This window comes from Caloenas nicobarica, chromosome 2 (genome assembly GCF_036013445.1).
Source record: "Caloenas nicobarica isolate bCalNic1 chromosome 2, bCalNic1.hap1, whole genome shotgun sequence".
NCBI lineage: Eukaryota > Metazoa > Chordata > Aves > Columbiformes > Columbidae > Caloenas > Caloenas nicobarica.
In genome coordinates this window covers 31563443-31582712 of record NC_088246.1, presented here as the reverse complement: position 1 = coordinate 31582712, position 19270 = coordinate 31563443, and the positions used below count along the sequence as shown (strand labels likewise).

General features: G+C 38.5%; 1 long non-coding RNA gene across 2 annotated transcripts; it reads right to left on the bottom strand.

The window, feature by feature from the left end:
• Positions 1 to 285: 285 nt before the first annotated feature.
• Positions 286 to 17486, bottom strand: LOC135985732 (uncharacterized). 2 transcript variants are annotated; one of them, XR_010605801.1, is made up of 6 exons: positions 17453 to 17486; positions 12813 to 13018; positions 11563 to 11656; positions 9227 to 9373; positions 4561 to 4674; positions 286 to 2068 (listed from the first exon to the last, which is right to left on the bottom strand). It is a non-coding gene; the product is annotated as an uncharacterized LOC135985732 (long non-coding RNA). The 2 variants fall into 2 exon arrangements; XR_010605800.1 differs by lacking the exon at positions 17453 to 17486 and having other exon boundaries at positions 12813 to 13307.
• Between the last annotated feature and the right edge of the window lie 1784 nt (positions 17487 to 19270).

Sequence of the window (19270 nt, the reverse complement as noted above, 5' to 3'; positions counted from 1 at the left end):
CAGATACACTGTAATGATTTGGCATTCAGCCTTTTGGAATGAAGGCCAAAATTGGCTAAATAAATCTTTTCCAATAGCAATGATTGCATTGTAAACTCTGGATAAATCTGTGATATTACAGAAAGCAACTGTTTTCCAATAAATTGACTTGAAAAAAAAATATGTGGAAAAAACTTTCCCTACTGGAAGGTTGCCAACATGGCATTATACTACCAGAGTCTTCTATACTGTTGCAATTGAACATTTGATAATGTGACGGAAAGTTTTTTTCTTGGTTATTACACTCAAGGTTGGGTGAGAATCCCAAAAAGGAATAGTATTTAATAGAAATGTTAACTTTATTAATGACATATAAAACACATCGGGATTTCTAGTAGTCAATTCTACACATGGTTAAGAAAAGGCAAGCGGTCTGTGAAAGGTCTGTGAAATAGCTCGGGCTTGTGCTATGCAAGATTCAGATCACAAGGGGCAAAGCTCTGAGTTGCTTTGTATTCAGCTGGAGATAGCGGAGTAAAATATTCGCCGAAGTGCATTTATTGCTAGTGGTGTATGACCGCAGGTCTTAGAGGCAACGTGACAGATGAGGGCTGTTGTGCTAAACACTCCACAAGTGTGTAGATAGACATCATCTTCACCCAGAAAAGCTTATAATTTAAAATACAGATGCCTCAGACAAGGTGAAAAGAGAAGCAGACATTTAAGAGAAGTGACCTATAGAAGCAACAAAATTTCCAGTGTCAGCGGTGGAGGGAGGAGTGGTCCCAGAGGCTGAGCCCCACAGCGTCAGCTCTGACTTTCAGTCCACAGGAGGGTGGGTTTGTTTGCTTTCCCTTCAAAGTTTTGCACGTGGGAAGACAGTACGGAAATGCACAGCCGCCCACTGACATGACCATGCAGCCGTACGGGTCCTTCCAGCGGCTTTGTGTGTGTGTTGGGTAGGAGAAACAAGAGGGTCCCGTGGTGCTCCTCAGGTCAGGGCCTGGGAGCGGAGGGGCAGGTGCCCTCTGTGACCCCTTGCTGTATCTCTTCTTGAGAAACTTCCCAGGTTTTGCTTTAAAAAGGGCCAGAACCAGCTGAACAAATGTATGGCTATTTGGTGTAGCGTATCCATGCAGTTCAGGTTAATAGTTCAGTTACAGTGCAAAGCCTAAATCCATGTTCTTCAGATAGCCTCTACCTCAAAAGAAATAATAATAGTACAAACAACAATAATAACAGCAACAATAACAAAAATGATCATTCAACTATCACATTATAGTTAAAAAAACCATCCAGGCAAAGATTGTCATTCAAAATGGAGAGGGAAGGAAAAACCAGGGTGCAGAAGGCCATACTGAAGTGCAATAAAAGCTTCTGACCGCTTTATTGTGACCCTTTGCATCACCATTCAGAGCTATTGCAGCAGCTGCAATTAAAAATCAGAATCAAACGACGCCTCCCCCGGGCTCCCCGCGGCCGCCCCTCCAGCGTCGCTGCCTCCGCACCGGCCCCAGACTCTGCACCGGCCCTGGCCCGGACCCCGGCCCGCCACGCCAGCCCCGCTGCAAGGGGCAAGTCGCCATCCTCGGTGGTGGCCAGGGAGGGCTGCGGTATGTCTGGGCATGCAGGAGAGGAGCCTTGGAATAAATCCGGAGTGAAAATTTTAGAGTTTTAGCAGCTGAAAGATGTCGAATGCTCGCCTTAGTGCAAAGTGTCTGGCACGCTACCGGGGGTTGCGTCAGGACAAGGCTGGCACCCTGGTGCTCCAGGGACCACGCAGCAAACCTGACAATTCCAGCTGTAACTTGGCCACTGCCCGAGTTATCACCTTCGGTTTTGAAACCTCACAACCCATCTGAAATGTAGCAGTGTCGCAGCATGATACACTTAGCACATCTGATTGCTTAATTATTATCCTTCCTTCCACACATGTCGAACCACAGTTTCACCTGCTCATGTGGCACCCACATGTGCTGTCCTGAACATCAGCATGTGAGAGGCTTGGGATCGCTGCCAGTCTGGTGTCTTCTTCTCCTGCCTTCATTCATGCTCTTCATTCAAACTTTCTGCATGATCCTGTGGGTATCTAAATACAAATGCATTAACAAAATAATTGTGTAACTTATGTGATACTTACCAGAATCCTTGTTAACTGCTTTGAAAATGAAAAGTGCCTTCTAAATAAAAATAGAAAGAATCCTTGTGCAATAGCTAAACACTTGCCACAAAAAGTAGACTTTTTTTTTTTAAGGCTTCCCATCATGTGAAACCGCATGGACTTTAATTGAATGCTGTCATGATGGATGTTCAATGAATGTATGTCAAGTATTGTTCAATAAACAACAGCATAGGTGTTCTCTCAGTACTATGTCAGAAAAGAAAACATTTTTATTCTGAAAAATCGTCACTCCATGTGTTTTCACTGTCATTGTGTAAAGAACACACCCTATTTCCTCATCCTATAGCATTTTTTAAGGTTATTAGATGTTTAACTACACTTTGAATGTGAAAAAAATGATTTGAAAGAGGCTTCCAGAAAGAGGTGGAGGCAGTAAGATGTAGGCAGAAAAACAGTTTGAGAAAAGCTGCCAATAAACTTATGTCCAGCAGATGAATGCAGGTAAGAAAAGTAAAATCCTCAGTGGGAAACATAGGTAGACTTCCTAGAATCAGATACTTGCTGTGTGCATGAATTAGATTAATTCGCTCCTGGTCCAAACCAGAGCACACTGAGCAATACAGAGAGAGGAATCGGTGATACAGTTTTGGTTCCTGTTAAGGTCCGTTTGCATTGTTTGGGGACTTTATAAAGTGTTTATGTCACAGAGGCTGTTTTCCCCCACCAGTCTTGTCCTCAGGCAGGCTGGCAGCACGGCAGAGCACGGATAACAGCATTGCTCATGTTCTTGTACTAAAGCTGGGATTTGGCCTGTGTGTTTGATGCTGTGCCTCTGGGTTCATGTTATAATTTAAATATTCAAGGTAAGAGGGCCAGAGAAGCATTTTTTCCCAGCAGCTGTTACCAGAGTTTGCAATGCTGAAGCTGCCATCTGACCAGAGCAGAGTGATTTAATAAACTGTGTGCTGTCTGAGGACTTTGCATACTTTCCTGTCTCTGCTGTTGTCTCTCCTGCTGAATGCCCTTTTCAGCCTAGTGTCTTGGTTTCTTCAGCTGTCAAATTGATGCAATAAACATTGCAGAAGCAATCAGTGAAGTGTTTTTCTTTCTGGAGAGAAAATGTGACGTATAATAATTGGGCATTATTTTTTTTTATCTGGGAAGTTTTAGAAGAGCGGGCAGGTTTTGTGTTGTCCCATTGTCTCATCCCTCATCCTTGCAATACTGGAAGGATGGTGTTAGCGTGTTTTTTAATAATTTCTGCTTGGTTGTTTCAATCAGTTCAGAATAAATGAGTATCCATGTGCTTTTGGGCCAATTTTAAGTGCTTCTTCCTTAACATTCTCTCAAAGAAATTGAAGAATATATGAAGTCCTTGTCAGGTTAGAGAAAGTTGGCAGTCAGGCAGTAACTGGTCATAGAGCACCAAAATTAGAGGTAGGTAGTAGGTGAGAAATCTTAAGAGTCACTGTTTGGGAGATTTTTAGATATTCAGAAGGAGGAGGTCTTTAAAACACACTCCAAAACTTCAGTGCGCGACATTGCACAGACACTTATTTTACAAAAATAGATCTTAAACTTAGTAGATTGCTCTCTATTTTTGTGTCAATAGTGTATTCAACATTGTCAAATGATAGCATGTTAAGAACACCGCAAACATCTAGCTGCTGTCTAATTGTGCTGACTGGTTATTTCTAATCTGCTAATAAGCAGTGAATTGGTTAACAGTGTTGGTACTTAAGTGTGCATGTTTATACTTCAAGGCTGACACTCTGGTAAGATGAATGGGGGAAGTTAACTTCGCTTGATGCTATTGTTTTAGCTGGTAAGGATGAGGACCCAACAAGATGAAAGTATGTTGGTTTACATTGTCAAGGCTATCTTCACAACCAGAAGCTAGAAACTTCCTTTATTACGAAAAAACAAACACATAAATTCTGGGAAATAGAATAAAACCCTCCATTAATCTGCATGAAAGCCTTAAATCATTCAGATTCATAGATTTTCTACCCATGGAATTTTTTTTCTTCGGTGTTTGGAATAAGAATTTCTTGTGATCAGGCATCATCAATTCTTGCATCCATTGATGGACTAAGAAATGACTAATAAAAGTAAATAAAGATATAGCAGGCCTCTGTTTTCTTTGAAATGTAGCTTTTGGGAAATGTCAGAACAGCAGAAAGAAATGCTAACAGAATGCTACCCTGTTCAATGAAATCTCTTCAGAAAAATAAATGAGGTTCTGTTCTTGGCTCCTTTTGTGTTGTTGAACAATATAGGATAACTCATTTGATCTAACTTTACACCAGATTCCCAAATGCAAAACATGAGTGAGTTATGCATCCTTTCTAAAAATGTTGAGAAATGTAGATGAAAAGTCTTTATGTAATCCCTAAACACCAAATTGGGTGACCTTTATTCGTATTGAAATAATGAGGACTATTTACAGACTAACTTACCATTCACCATAAGGACGACAGAAACCAGGCTGGTTTTGTCTTGGCCCAAAGAATACTTCTGAACTCCTGTCTCCATTAGGATTTTCAGTTCCATTTTCATAAGATCAAAGGGATCTGAAAATGAAGGAACTTGCAGGTTAGCGAATGATGCTATATGTTTTAAGATGTCCATGCTCTAACTTAATCATTGAATATATCTCCAAATACCAGTATCTCATCTGTAATATTACTGCTGGGATTTTCAGAAAAATAGCATGTAATGTCAACTCTGTACTTAAACTGTAACCAGCAAACCCTGGGGAGCTATCAAGTTATCAGTCTTTAGTTCTGAAAACATAACACCGATTTAAGTATAGCTACTCAAAATGGGTCAGGTTACAGCTGAGTTATATTTTAATGAACTCAAATTAATACAGTATTTTCAGCCAAACAGGTAAATTCATAAATATAGGTATTTGTAACCAAGTTCCTGATTATATAAACTTATTTTTATTTAACCCTGTGAAAACTGGTTAGGTGTACACACATGCACATATGCAAAACCACCTATGAATACTGAAAGTCTCAGGTCTTGTTGCAAGCTGGAACAGAAATGCCAGCACTTCAGCATTCAAAATCTGGGTCAGATGCTCAGGTTTAGGATGTTTGGGTTTAGAGTTTGAACTTTGTGTATATCTGCTGATTTGAGTTGAAATATGTAGTAATTGGTATGAAAAAAGTCAAAATGTTTCATTTCAAAACTGAAATGCGTGTGTGTCAGATGTCCCCATAAATGTTCTTTCTTTCTAAAGGGAAAAAAAAAAAAAATAGAGAACATGTTATAAAGCCTAAATCTGAGCAAGTCACTTCTGAAGCAGCAGTAGTGGAAGCATTTTTCGTAGCCTGGGTAAAACACCTAATGGTTGTCCTCTGTACACTTTAAACGTGTAAAGACAAATTTGCTTGTCAGATCAGCGACCAGAAATTGAGAATTTGAAGTCATGTTGCAATCAGATTGACATTCACCATTTTTCTGTGATTCTGTAAATATTATCTCTCTGTTTTGTCTCCAGTTCCACTGGTGAATCTCCAAGAGACAGTATGAGTTTGGCCTCAAGTGTCTAGGTCTTTCTTTTTTTTCAAAGCACATAAATTATTTCTAAGCCATTAATTCTGGGAGAATCTAATCCCAGTTCACTGCTGATTTTGAAAGGAATAAGTTATACTCTTCAGCATATTTAGCAAGGTTGTCACATGTCTATCTATATGGACACTTTAACATATGCTTCTGTTAAATTAAAGAACCAGACAACGAACTCTAATCTTGTTTTTTGTGACTCTCACTGAAAAGTCAAAGAATCCACAGATGCTTAAATGAATTACAGTGCTACTAATACAACATTAGAATACATTCTATAAAATATAAGGAAATTTTTAAAAATCCTTGGTATGCAGTATTTAATTGTGAAATTAAGAAGTTTAGAACTTCTGAAGTGGAACAGAAACATACCTGTCCTTTCCAAAATACAAACACATGACATGAGTCAGAGCAGGCTAAATGATCTTGCATTTAGGGTTAACTTCTAAGTCACTCTATATCTTTCCTTAGGACAAATCAGTGCAAGCAATGAATTAAACTGCTAGATATTTGAAAACCAAATAAAACATTATTAATTTAATTTGGTGAGTAAAAAACCCTGATAACCTGGGATATTTATACGGATATCCTTATTTTGATGTGTATTTTGGGGAAGGAAAGAGCGAGATTGTTATTTTTTTTGCCATTTGAAATATCTATGTAGTTTGCCAATATCTGCCTTGGGAATACTTTAGTAGTAATGTATATATTTTGCCTTTTAGAAAACCAGTTTCCCAAGGTTGAGAAAAACTGTAAGCAAAATTATTTGACAGGAAACATTCAAACATGAAAATATGAAAGATAATTCAGATTTGATAAATTCAGGGTCAAAAGACACACTACATCACAATGCTTAAATGACATCTTTAGCCTAAAAATATACTATTGATTGAGAAGAAAATAAAGGCAGCAATAAAAATTCACAAAACTAAACCCAAGAGTAATAGTAGTGAGTTTAAAACTGACCCAAGGGAAATACAGACAATTGATACAGGAAGCTGAAAGTATCTTTGAAAAACTCTGTAGAGGACAGAGGGAAATAAGAAACAATACTTTAAGTATATAAAGAAAAAGTGAGATCTTAGTAACGGTTTAAATCCAGTACTCAACAAGAACAGCAAAAACATGGATCATGATGTGTAAGGACAGATGTGCTCATACACGTCTGTTTTTCCAGAAAAAGACAGAAACATCTATTTCTACTTCGAAGCTAGTGTAAGGTATTTTCTGTCCCACCAGTAGCTAGAAACAATGCTGAACAAATATTATCGCTTTTTTTTTTTCCAAATTGGCAGGATCAGCTAATAGCCTTGATGCAAGCTAAGGTAGTTTTTTTCAGTGTACTAACTGTTTTCATTTACAGAATGCTGGGGAAATTGCCTAAGACTTAATTAATGCTGAGATTTTCAGTTAAAAATCTGTTAAAATCATACAAAAGTCTGTCTAAAATGGAGGCAGTAAAGAAATAAGTATAGATGTAGAATAGACAAGTGGGAAAAATGTTTCTAGTGTGATCCTGTGAGGATCTGTTCTTTCTCCAATGCACTTCAATATGTTTAGCAAAGTCTGGAAAATGTGAAATTATCAATAGCAAAACTTACAAGTGATAAAATCATTTGACAAAATGATGATAAGAGGGGAATGAGCTAATCCAGAGTGCTCATTACAGTAGATTCATTAAAACAAGATATTTTTGCATGGCCAAACCTGAGGCCAAAGGACAATGAATATGCAGGACTCTTATTATCAGTGATCTGAATCCTCCAGAGCAGGTACTCTACAAAAGACTTAAATAATAATTTGAAAGTAAGCTACCAGAATGATGCTATGATTAAAATGTCAGATGCAATCCTCTAATGTCTAAGCAAGGGAATACAGATGGAGAAGGCGATACTCCCCCTGTGTATGTTATTAGTGAGAGCATTCCTGGAATACTCTGTCCAGTTCTAGCGTTTACGTTTTGAGAAGCACAAACTGGAATCAGCTCAGAAGAAAACTGCAAAACAAGTATGATGTCTGAGAATTGTGCCTTATACTGAGACAGTAAAGAATCTCAATTTACTCAAGGTTAGGAGGAGACTTTATCACAGCCTGTAAGACCTGTCATGGAAAATATGTTCTTGACCAGTTCCGTTTAGTCAACTAATAAAGTCTTTAAATTATGTGTTAATTTTTAATTATTGTTGTTACTTCGTCATTATCCAATTAATAATAAAGATGGAGCTACTGGAAATTTAAGTTTGACAATTCTGAGCTGGAAACAGAGCACAAATATCAAGGGATAGTAATTAACTTTTTGAACAAATTCCGACATAGCAATGTGCTGGATTTTCCATCTGTTGTAGTTCTTAAATTGAGCTGTAACATATCTCTCAGAAAGACACTCAGCCTAGAACAGGTATTACGGCTGATGCAGAAATCACTGAGTCCTGTTCTCTAATTTATACAGCAGGTCAAGTTAGAAGACCAAAAGGTATCTCCTGGCTATAAAATCAGTCAGGAAAAAGTAACTAAGGCAAACTGTGGTAAAAAAATGCGGCATGTGTGCTCCAAATATCACTGTCACAACAAAAAGTACAGTGGAAAGGAAAAATGAAGTTAAATGACAGAAGAAAAGATGACTGGTTTTAATGCATAGCTGACAATTAAAAGACCATATTTCTGATAATGAGCCTGCCTCTAACTTCCTTACTTTGCCCCATTCAAGTAATTTTTGCTAGGTAAAGTTTTGTCTAATTTGCTTTGTAATTTCTACTGATGAGTCTGAATTAAGTTTAGAGCATGCAAATTAAACACAGTGACAACTGCGAAAAATACTGGATTTGATGTACGGTTGTTATATGCACCGAGGAGACACAAAGAGTTTTTCTTTAAGTGTTCTAAAAAGAGCTGTAGTGCAGATGGATCTGACAGAAAAAAGTATACAAATATATCACATGTGTGCTTATGGTCTTCTGTCTTTCTTAAATCAGGTTCTCCACTGGCACTTCATCCTGCTCCATTGTTAAATGGGTGTATAATGGCTACAATGTTTTGCAAGGAAAAGCTAAAGGTGTTAAGACTTCGAGGTCCTTTTGTTTTGTATTTTCCCCAAGATAAAGCGTGAAGGTCTGTGATGTGAAAGGGCTATATAGCTGCAATGGCATGTGTATTCATTTAAAAAACATAAGTCCTCTAGTGTCATCTAGTAATCTTTGGGAAGGCCCATAGGTTTAAATGTGCATTATATTTTCTGTTCTATACATATGGGCCAAAATGCAAATCAAGTCCATATATAGTGTTATCTAAAGCACCATTCTTTCATTTCTACTGTAACAGGCAGTCTTCTCTTTAATGACCAAAACCATATATATTTTTATGCTCTGCTTCATTTCTGAGAATATGCCCCTGCTTATATTCCAAGCCCTCTTATTAAAACACATACATACTTTTTGGGCTGCTTACCAAAAAAACTTCTTAACAGTCTTAGTTACACTTTACAACTTCAACAAAAGATAGTGTTAAAATTGAAAGCTTCTTCAAATAGGCAACCACTTCACAATTCTTTACCTGAGAGCTTTTATAATTTACGTCATTTGGTCCTTTCTCTGCTTCCTTTTATGCTTCTTCTGGCAATATTTGGTATTTGTTAAACTTTCTCCTCTATTTAGAACATTTCTTGAGCTTGGAAACTTTCCGAGGCGGGAGGAAGGCATTCTGTGAAATTTGATAAATTATTATATTAACGGTGAAAATTCAGTAATTTCAGTTCTAAATACAGAGACTGTGATTTTGTTTGTTTGTTTGTTTGCTCGCTCTGTTTTTACATCCCAGTAAATTATTCTGCACAGGATTTGATGTTTTCTGAACAGATTTGGCCTCATATAGAAAGACTTTAAGGATTTCATCTATATCATTAGAAAATACTCTGGGGATGGGAACATCTGGAAATAAACTGCATGACCCACTTTAGCATACTTTGCACCGTGAAAACCTGTATATTATTTCAGTGGCCCCTGGAGCTGCTGTTTTGGACAGTTTTGCTCAGCCTGGTCCTCAAAATGACTCATCTCTTCTATCCCTTGCTCCCCCAAAGTAAATTCATAACATTCAAGATGTGAGGCAGGATTGTGAGGATATTAATGTATAGTTCACTTTTGGTTAAAGAATACTTTGCCCAGTGTAGCCTGTAGTCTTCCATTTCAAGGCTTCTGTCTCCCAGCACAGCCATGAAGAAATTCCATCCTTGTCTTACCAGGACAGTCATGATGGCAAATACTTTGCTCTTTACTTACTGCTACGTGGTGCATTAAAGGCATCTGTATTGAATCATTCATTTGTGCAGCAGTTTGTGCACGGCTTAGTGAATGAAGCAGTGAGCTAATGAATGAACGTTCCTACTTAAAACAGACATATATATCTTTCGAGTTGTATTCCTTCATCTCGATGGCATACCTCAGCCCATTGGCTCAGTCCAAAGTAAATCCGTAACATGTCATAGCTGGACAGACCTCTGATGAGATTCTTTTCAACAAGTTAGCATACTGTTAAGTCATTTTCAAGGTCTCTAACACAGAAGTCCCTTGTTGAACAACTTTGCTTTATTTGGCCCACTGTGTGAAGGCACGTTTGAGCGAGATTTTTAATTCCCAATTCATGAATATTATTCAAACACAAATGTAAATCTTTGTAAGCATTGGGCTACTACTGTGCATTCTAATAACATATGGAAGATAATACTGTTCCCATTTTTAATCACTTAATTAAAATAATTGCTGGAACAACTTTATGTAGCAATATATAGGTCTTTTTTTCGAATAAATTTGTGTGGTTAGAATAAGTCATAGAGAGGGATTTTTACTGACTTGTCAATGATGTTGAGTTTTAAAGCAATAACTTTAGTAACAAAACACTATATTCATTCCCAGTTGGACAGAGTCTTGAAGAGGACAGAGCGGAGCAGTGGTGCAAGCTGCTGGCGGGGCTTGTCTAGGGATCTCCTGGCTCCATGCTGGAGAGGAAACCAGGGAGAAAGTGTTGGCTGGCTCGCTGAGCCTCCCAGTTGAATCTAACCTGTCACATTTTTAAAACACTCAAGCAACTGCGGGTGTCTTTTGGAGGAAGTAATTTTTTTCAGCATTCTTTTCCTATTGCTTTCTGACCATCTCAGTACTTTCTTGAGGTGTTGCCTTTTGTAACAGGAATGTGAACGGTACACAGGCCTAAAGAAAATTAACAGTGACTCAGAAAATGAAAATTATCTGGAAAAATCACATTCCTCAACAACACAGTATCATGGAGACCTGATTATTTCTTCTTGTGGAAGGGGCCAAGGTGTTTTATGATACCATACAGTTGTAGCTGAGATTGGCCTTTAGCCCAATCAACTAGTTGCTCCTTTCTGCTGTGTTTCTGTATTGGACTAATGCTCAAATGCCCACAGGAGATTTGGGTAACTCTCTACAAATGCTTTTGCAGGTAGTGAGTGTTAATATAATTTAAAAAATATGTTGTTTTCCCACCCCTCTCCTACTCTTCACCTCTCTTTGTGAAAAAAGTAAATCTTTCAGAGGTTGCTTTCAGCAAATACCAGTTTGTTGAATTTACAGGAAGGGCTGCAGTTCCTCTATGCACGTGATGCTTTCTAACACATCACAGGCATCTTCAATAAGAACCATAAAAAACAGACGTGAAAACAAACAAATTCCTTTCCTCTCAAAATATCCACACAGGAAATAAGTATGCTAAATACAACTCTACCAGTAGCTTGTGTACCAATGATGGTCACTGAATTGTGGACATCCTTTTTGAAAATGGAAGCATAAGAACCCTTCTTTCTTCTATGAGCACAAGTTGAAAAACCCAGACATATTTAGCTGTCAGCTGCCTAAGGAAATGTCACTTACCAATGTTTAGGATGATAGATTGCATCCTTTAGATGTACCGTTCTCTCTCCTTCCTCTCCAAGGAGATCCATTCTCCATTTTTTACCCTTAAAACCTAAAAGAATCATAACAAAAGCTTCTCACTTAATTCATCACTTCCACTTTCTCCATTTTGTGAGCATTTACACAGCATAAAATGTGGTGCTTGTGTCACTCTGCTCCTTGCCCGCATGTGACTTTAGGAGCAGCCACGCTGGTCAAACAGGCAGAATTGCTTCTTTAAAAATTAAAACAAGCAAACAAACAAACAAACCAAAACAAACAAATAACAACAACAAAAAACCCCCACCAAAACCCAACCAAACCAAAATGAAACCAAAAAAACCACTTGTCTCAACTGCTCTTAGAAATACTTATATGAAGAAGAGTTTGTCCCTCTCTTTCACATACAAAATTACTTCTGAAGTGTTATAATAAGTTTTGCATTATCAGCATTCAAAGATAAATGAGACCACGAAAAATGAGAAGTCTAAATCAACAACTTCTTATGACCTGTGATTAAACGAGCTGCAATATTCAAAATTATTCACAAACCTACATACATGGCTATTGGGAATCACGTTATGGCCAAGATTGAGTGGACAACTGTGAAGACAGCCCAAGCCCAGCTTGACCAGCCCCAAGCCTTAGTGATAAAACCTGCCGCTGAGGTGTCTCTGGTGGAGCTGCTGCTCTCCAGTGCACTGCATCATTGCGGGGGTTGTTACCCTGGGCTGCAGTAGCCGCCCCAGGGCAGTATCCGCTGTGAGCAGTGTCAGGGTGTTTGGAAGGTGACCCTTCTGAGGCCTTCAGTCTTACAGCACCGTCATCTCCACTTCAGTCTCAGCTATACTCAGTGTGGACTAAACTCAGTACGCATGCCCTTTTTTTGCTTTAGATTATGAGTATTCTCCATAAGAGGACTTTGTCTCAGACATCTGAGTTGGGTCTGAGTAGCCCTGGGGGTGCAGCGTTATGGAAATGAGCTAACACTGCTTCTGGATTTGAAGTGGCCATACGAGTAATACATCAGTGTTCACCTATAATGTGCCTGAGCCAGTTCCTCCTCCAGATCCAAACATGTCAGCCCTCTTCTGTCTGTGTTTATGGCAAAGACAATAATTGCCTGCAGATAGTGGTGTACTGTTATGCACACTTTGGACATATATAACGAGCCAGTCAGGAACCTTCCATTCATCATTCTGTACAGAGAAGAGGAAAACCAAACCTACCTCAACTCTTTATTGCTCTTTTTTTCCTTTTTTTTTTTTTTTTTTCTCCTTTTTGTTACGTCTTCAGTTAACCTCCCGGCACATTCTGTGGTCTGTACTAAGTGCAGCAGTGTCAACCAGAGAGAGCAAGCTACTGAGGTAAGGTACTGCCCAGGGAGAAATGATACTGGATCCTATAAGAGGTCGTGCAGGTCAGTAACACACTGCTGAAAATCGACAGCAACAGATAGATGTTAAAGTGAAGGAAAAAACAGACTAACAAACAAGCACATATTTGATATCTCCCCAAACTACTCCATCTCAACAGTTTGTGGCTCAGGAACTTTTGTATCTAAAGTGTTGTCCTATGTTTAATAGTTGCTGGTTATTGTCATGAGTTCAGCTGGTGACCTCGGCAAACTTAGAGCATCCACAACTTCTGTTGTTTCATTTGTATGAAGAACTACATTTCTCTGACCATTTTGGGGCTGGTACCTAATACCTTCATCTGATTACAACTAGTTCCAAAACTGGAGGAGAAAAAGTCATTCCTTATTAAACCTTTTCACACTACTCTTGATTCCATAGACCTCCATCATACTGCTTCTTTCTTCTGGGAGCTTCTTTTGATTTGAAAATTAATCATTTGATTCCGTCTTGTCCTTTTAGGGTGTGAAGACTTGCTTTCTTACCACAGGACTGTTTAGGTTTTTTTAAGAGGTTTAAGTGAAGGATCTTGTCAAAAAAGAAGTAAGCTTTATCTTTGTCCTTGTATTCATTTAAGGAGCTCCCTGTGTCATTTCTTGTCTGCCAGTACAAAGGCATTTTTAAGAGGAGGCAATGAAGAGAGCTAATACAGGTTTAATTCCTGTTACCATGATGAAAAAGTAATTTAACACACTTCTCGCCCGGCATGAATGGTGGCCTGATTCTGCATAAGTGTGTGGGTCTTTCTTCAGTTTTGTGAATCATACCCCTTGTTTCTTCAGGTTTTTTTTACATATCCATGAAAAGAAACTATTTTGCAGTAATGGAATGCTGTGTACATTGCACCACATTGGGCAACAGAAAACAAAAAAAGTGGGTTTTTTTAATATAATAAATTTTGGTTTTCAGGATTTTTTTTGTTTCTTCTAGTCTGTCTTGAAAAAAATAAAATCTCTGTTTGCACAGCATAAGTACTTTCCAGGAAACAGATTACAGCATTTGATTCTGGTCTGAACGTGTACTAAGTTTTGACATTTTTTAATTTAAACTAAATACAATGTCTCAGTTCATACATCTGCGAGATGAAAAATGCATAGCTCCAAAGCACTGGTTAGGAAATCTATCAAAAAAGGCCAGGTGTCTGAGGAACAGTTTGACAAGTGGAGAGACAAAAGGAACACAGGGAAGGGAACAATGTCGGAGAAGTGTGAAGACAAAGGGTCTGGAGGCAAGGTTCGTGCTCAGTGTCATAGTGGGAATAGAAACTCCACCGGTGTCAGCTTTCTCTGTGTAATGCATCTCTGTCTCAATTCATGCTAAATAGATTGGCGTGTACTGCTGACAGCCTATTATTTTACAACCCATGTGTTTTTATAATATATTTAGATAGTAGTACCGTTCAATCCCTGAGCTAGATTATCGATAGGATGTAATGACAATCCAAATATTTATAGATTTGTTTTATGGCGGTGTAACAGTGAGAGAAGCATTGTCTTTTCTGGGGACTCTGGTGACAACAGCATTCCTCAAATGGAGTGGAGACAACCGGCCTTTTGACTGGCCTCTCCTTCTGCTACCAAAAGCTGTTTGGAGATTGAGTCAACGGAGCCTCAGGAGTGGCTCCATCTTACATAAAGTAGATATCTGCAGTACATCAGATGAGTTGTGATTGAAAGTACCTGCTTCTTCCAACCGCAAGTTTGCGTACCGTCATTGAGGCTACAAATGGCTTAAGTTACATGAGGTGAATCTCAGTTCAGGATGCCTAATCTTTTTACCACTAATCCTGCTGTATTATTTAGCCAGTGCAACAATATCTAGTTCTATGTCTGAAAACAGAAATATTTCAGGAAAAAATTAATAAATTCCCAAATGAGCATTATTTACAGTTTTTCCACCTTCTGTAATATTGCTTTGAGTGGTTTTAAGACAGAGGAAGTTGGCAAGCTTTGCATCTATCCCCCATAACAGCCATTATCTGTAGAGGACAACAGCAAAAGCCAGTCCATCCAGCTTGTTGTTTGCAACGTCTCGCTTTCAAACACTGTTTCCCATCACATCCCCAACACATCAAGAACAGCACATCAGGAATGTCTGTATATGAGGGCATGTGTAGACGGCAGGTACCACCTGAGGTCTCTGAGCTGGGAGTCGTATGAAGGAGAGAGTAGTAATAGCTTGTGCATGTGCAAATTTTCCATCAGAATGAGTGGTTTCCCAGTTTCTAGGCCTTGTTTAATACATTATCTTTCTTTCCTACAGTGCTTCTACTTCAGTATAAATTCCTTGTACTTCTCCAGAACTGTCTCCCAATGTACAGCCAGACGAGTGGGCAGTAGAGCAGGTGGCCACTCCAGACTTCGCCTGTTGAACTCACAGGTTCCAGGCCTTTCCACAGTTCCCACAGGGCTGAGAACCAGGCAGAATCAGCATAACTTTCCTTGATTTTTAAATATATTTCTTTCAAACGAATATAAATCCTGGTATATGAAGTCTGGCTACAGTTTCAGTGACTCGTGTTGCTTGAACTAATCAATGACGGCTGTACTGAAATCAATTTGCTTTTAGCACAACTCAGGGTAGCCAAAAAGCTGTTTACTGATTGTTTGTTTTTCAATCAGTTTAGTTAAATAAATTGACACTTCTATCTAATACGAAGAAGCTATAGCTTTTATATATTATGAAAAGATAGTAAGTTTCAGGTCTTAAGGTTATGACAATAATATTGAAAATACGATTTATGATCAAAGTTTTACTGAAGTGCCTATATCCAGCTGTTGAAAAATGCTGAAAACTTTTCCAGGCAAGGCCTTATGGACACCTTCATTCCATGGCTGTTTTTTTCTCTATATACTTTTTTCCGAGATGCAGAATAATTCCACATTTTAGCCAAAGACTCCAGTCTCTTGCTATATAGACTGTCAGTTGATTCTTTGTATTCCTGCTTTTCTGCAGCATGCCAACACTACTTCTCGCTCTCCAGCTTTCTTTTGGAGAGCAATTTAATTGTATTTGAATGCCTGTTCCCTGGACAGTTCTGTGGAGCCAGGTAGCTGATGATCAGGAAGCCAATCTTTGGAGTCCAGGACTGAAGTTGGAAGCTGCTGGAACAAGATACCCAAATAGGAGCTGTTGAAAAACAGAGCAGCAGCAGAGGCTGATAAAGATGAGCTGTAAAAGATTGTCTTAAAATTCTTCTCCCTCCTATGGAGGGAGATAAGCACCAACCCTGGCTACCTGGAAAATCTCATCAGATACCAGATCTACAGGGATTATTATATTTTTTTTATTAAATAGAAAATGTAGTCACTTGTGGTGTCTGAGTGCTCCCCCATAGAAGAGAGAACACAGTGCTTCTTTGCAGTTTTCCCTTTGCTCCCTCTGAAATAAGCTGGAAATCACAGTTGATCTGGGTGGAAACAGAATCTACACAAAGTTCGACTGGCTTTTCAGCTGGAAGCTCACAAGGATTTTATCACTGGTCAAAGATTCCTTCCTGTCTTATGCAGAACTTTCTGTTAACCATATAGGCTGTATTTTTCCACACTAGTATATGTTCACAGAAATACTAGAACTGCCATACCTAATCAGACCAGTGGTCCATCTAGGCAAATATCTTTGGCTCCTTTGCCTCAGAGGAAGGTGCAAGAAAATTCATAATATGATATCCCAAGGGAAGTATCCTCCTAATCTTTGGAAGGCTTTGGCTAGCTATTGCCCCGAGCATGAGCGTTTATATTCCTTATATACTTATATCCTATCTAAGTGTCATCTATCATGTATGTTCTGTTGTTTGAACTATTCTCTACAGGTTTAGGCATAAAGGTCACAATAGGACAGAGGTCATAAGTCACAGTAGATCAAAAGCCGTAGCGTGTCAAACGTTGTAATATAATTCATGCTCATGTATATAGCACATATATAAAGTGATAGCTCATGCTAAGGCATTGCCTTGCATTGCTCTTACAGCTACAGCTCCCCTAAGAGTGTTATAATATCCTATTGACTTTCTTGTGGATTCATCGTGCTGTGAATTATTTCTGGCCAGTGGAATGCATGGAGTTACCTTTTGGGTATTACTTAAGCAGGCGTCCTGTGATTCTGCCAGAGATCTTTTTTGCAGAAGTCAAGGTGTGTATTGTTTCCCTAGATTTTTTTTTTTAAAGAAAAAAACCCAAAAAACACACAAAACGGGAGGGGGGAGAAAGAAACTGAAGATTTACACTTTGGCTTAAAGATATATTGGGTATATGAAAACAGCTCCTTTTCTTTCTGTCCCATAAAAGAACCGATCCCATGGTCTCAGCAGGGATATGTATGTGAAACCATATTCAATAAAACTTAGGTGCCACAATTTTTCTCTGTTTCCTCTTAAACCAAAGAATAGACAACTGCCACATATTCTTTTGTCTCCAGCATTCAGTCTTTTTAATTTCCTACATGCAGTTACTCACTTTTTTTTTTTCTTTCTCCCTTATTGTTCTGTTCCTCCTGGAACAAAAAAGAGATAAAGAATAAAACAAAAATCTCTATAAATGATCCTTTTCCTAAGGACACTTTACTCCTTCTAACTGTTTGACTTTTCACCCTTTGGGTGCTTAGTGGAAAAGCCATTACTTGCTTGGTGAGGAAAAAGCATTTAATGAATCACAAAATCATTCAATTATTCTTAAAAACACTTCACATCACACATCTTTTTCCACGTAAAGTGTGCATTTTTCACATTTAAATGGTGCATAACTGCCTCATACAATGTGTCCCTAGAGTTAGAGACATTTTAGCAGAAGGATTCCTGGAGTATATAGAGCATTTTGATATATATTAGCATTAAAGATGCAGAGTTTCCTCTTCTCTCCTCACTGTCTTTCAACAATATTTATGCAAGGTTGCCTTTCTGCTGTTGTGAAGTGTGTAGCTTTGTATTGAGATCTGCACGCTTTGCTTACTTCGGTGTGCTGCAGTACCACATGATGAAAGTGAAGTATATAGTAAAACTATTAGCTAATACGAGTCAGTGAAGCCTTTAGAAGGTTTTTTAAACAAAAAGACAATTTATTTAGGAAGGGAAGTAAGAGACTTCCTCAGAAAAATACATTATTTTCAATCGTTATTGAGCCCGATGTTGATCTCTCACCACTTTTCCTCTGCTTTTATAAGAGAAGTGCTTTCTGCAGACTGCAGTAGCTGCCATTTACAACACAAATTTTTCTTTTTATTTTTTTTTTCCCCTCTGAGGTTTTTTCTTAATGGACTTACATTGTAAAATGTTCTTTTCTGCATTTTATGAAAGCATATGTGCTTTACCCAGTGGAATCAGGTGGCCAACTTGGTTTGTAAAACCAACTTGAAGGCTGCACTTTTGCCTGGGCAAATGGGAATCAGTCTGTTTATTTGAATGCCAGTATACAAACTGTGCCAGCTAAGAAGCTGGCCTTGAATTTGTAAATTTTCCTGCACTTTTATATCCCTGTAATTGAAACAACTAATTTTTTCCATAGGAATGATTTTTTTTAAGTTTAATAGGAAAGAATGGTATTTATATAACAGCCTTAGGCTAACTTAGATATCTAACTTGGGCACGGTTTTAAGAACTAAACCTAGGTGTTTGTACTTCTCTGAGTAGCTGGCAGAGAGACAGAGGTGCCGGGGGGCTGTAGGCAAGGGAGGGCAGCTGCAATTCAAAGCACCTAAATCAGACGCCTGAAGTAGACAGTGTGAATAACCTTCTAGATCACTGGAATTATTGGACCACAATAGAGAGAGCAGAAAAAAACGAGGCTGGCATATGGTGAGTGTCCTGCATATGGTATGTTGTTTATATGTGTTTTTTCCGTTAGCATTTTTCTTTGTTGCTCCACCTCCTCCTGCAGTCTCTCCTAACAAGAAAGTTAATTCAGAAACTTCTGCGGTTGAAGGAAAGTTTTCAAACCTACGCTATTCTCGAGAGCACAAAAGTCGGGCAAAACGAATTAGGTCTCTCTCCTGTACTCTGCCTCGTTTAAACAGTGCAATGTGTGTTTATGCATAATTTTCTATTTCCTTTTATTTCTCTGGAGCCAATAAGGTGTGTGTCTGCCATAAAATTTACCATAATTCACCCCTCAAGACAGTGTTTTGTACGCACTCAAATATCAATACATTTTGCAATAATTAGGAATGATAGGCGTCAATAAGATAGACATGCATTTTTCATATTGTATTAATTCCTTCGGTCTGGTCAAGTCCAAGTCTTATCCAATGTAGCTTCAGGGGAAAGCTCCCTTGTGCTGCAA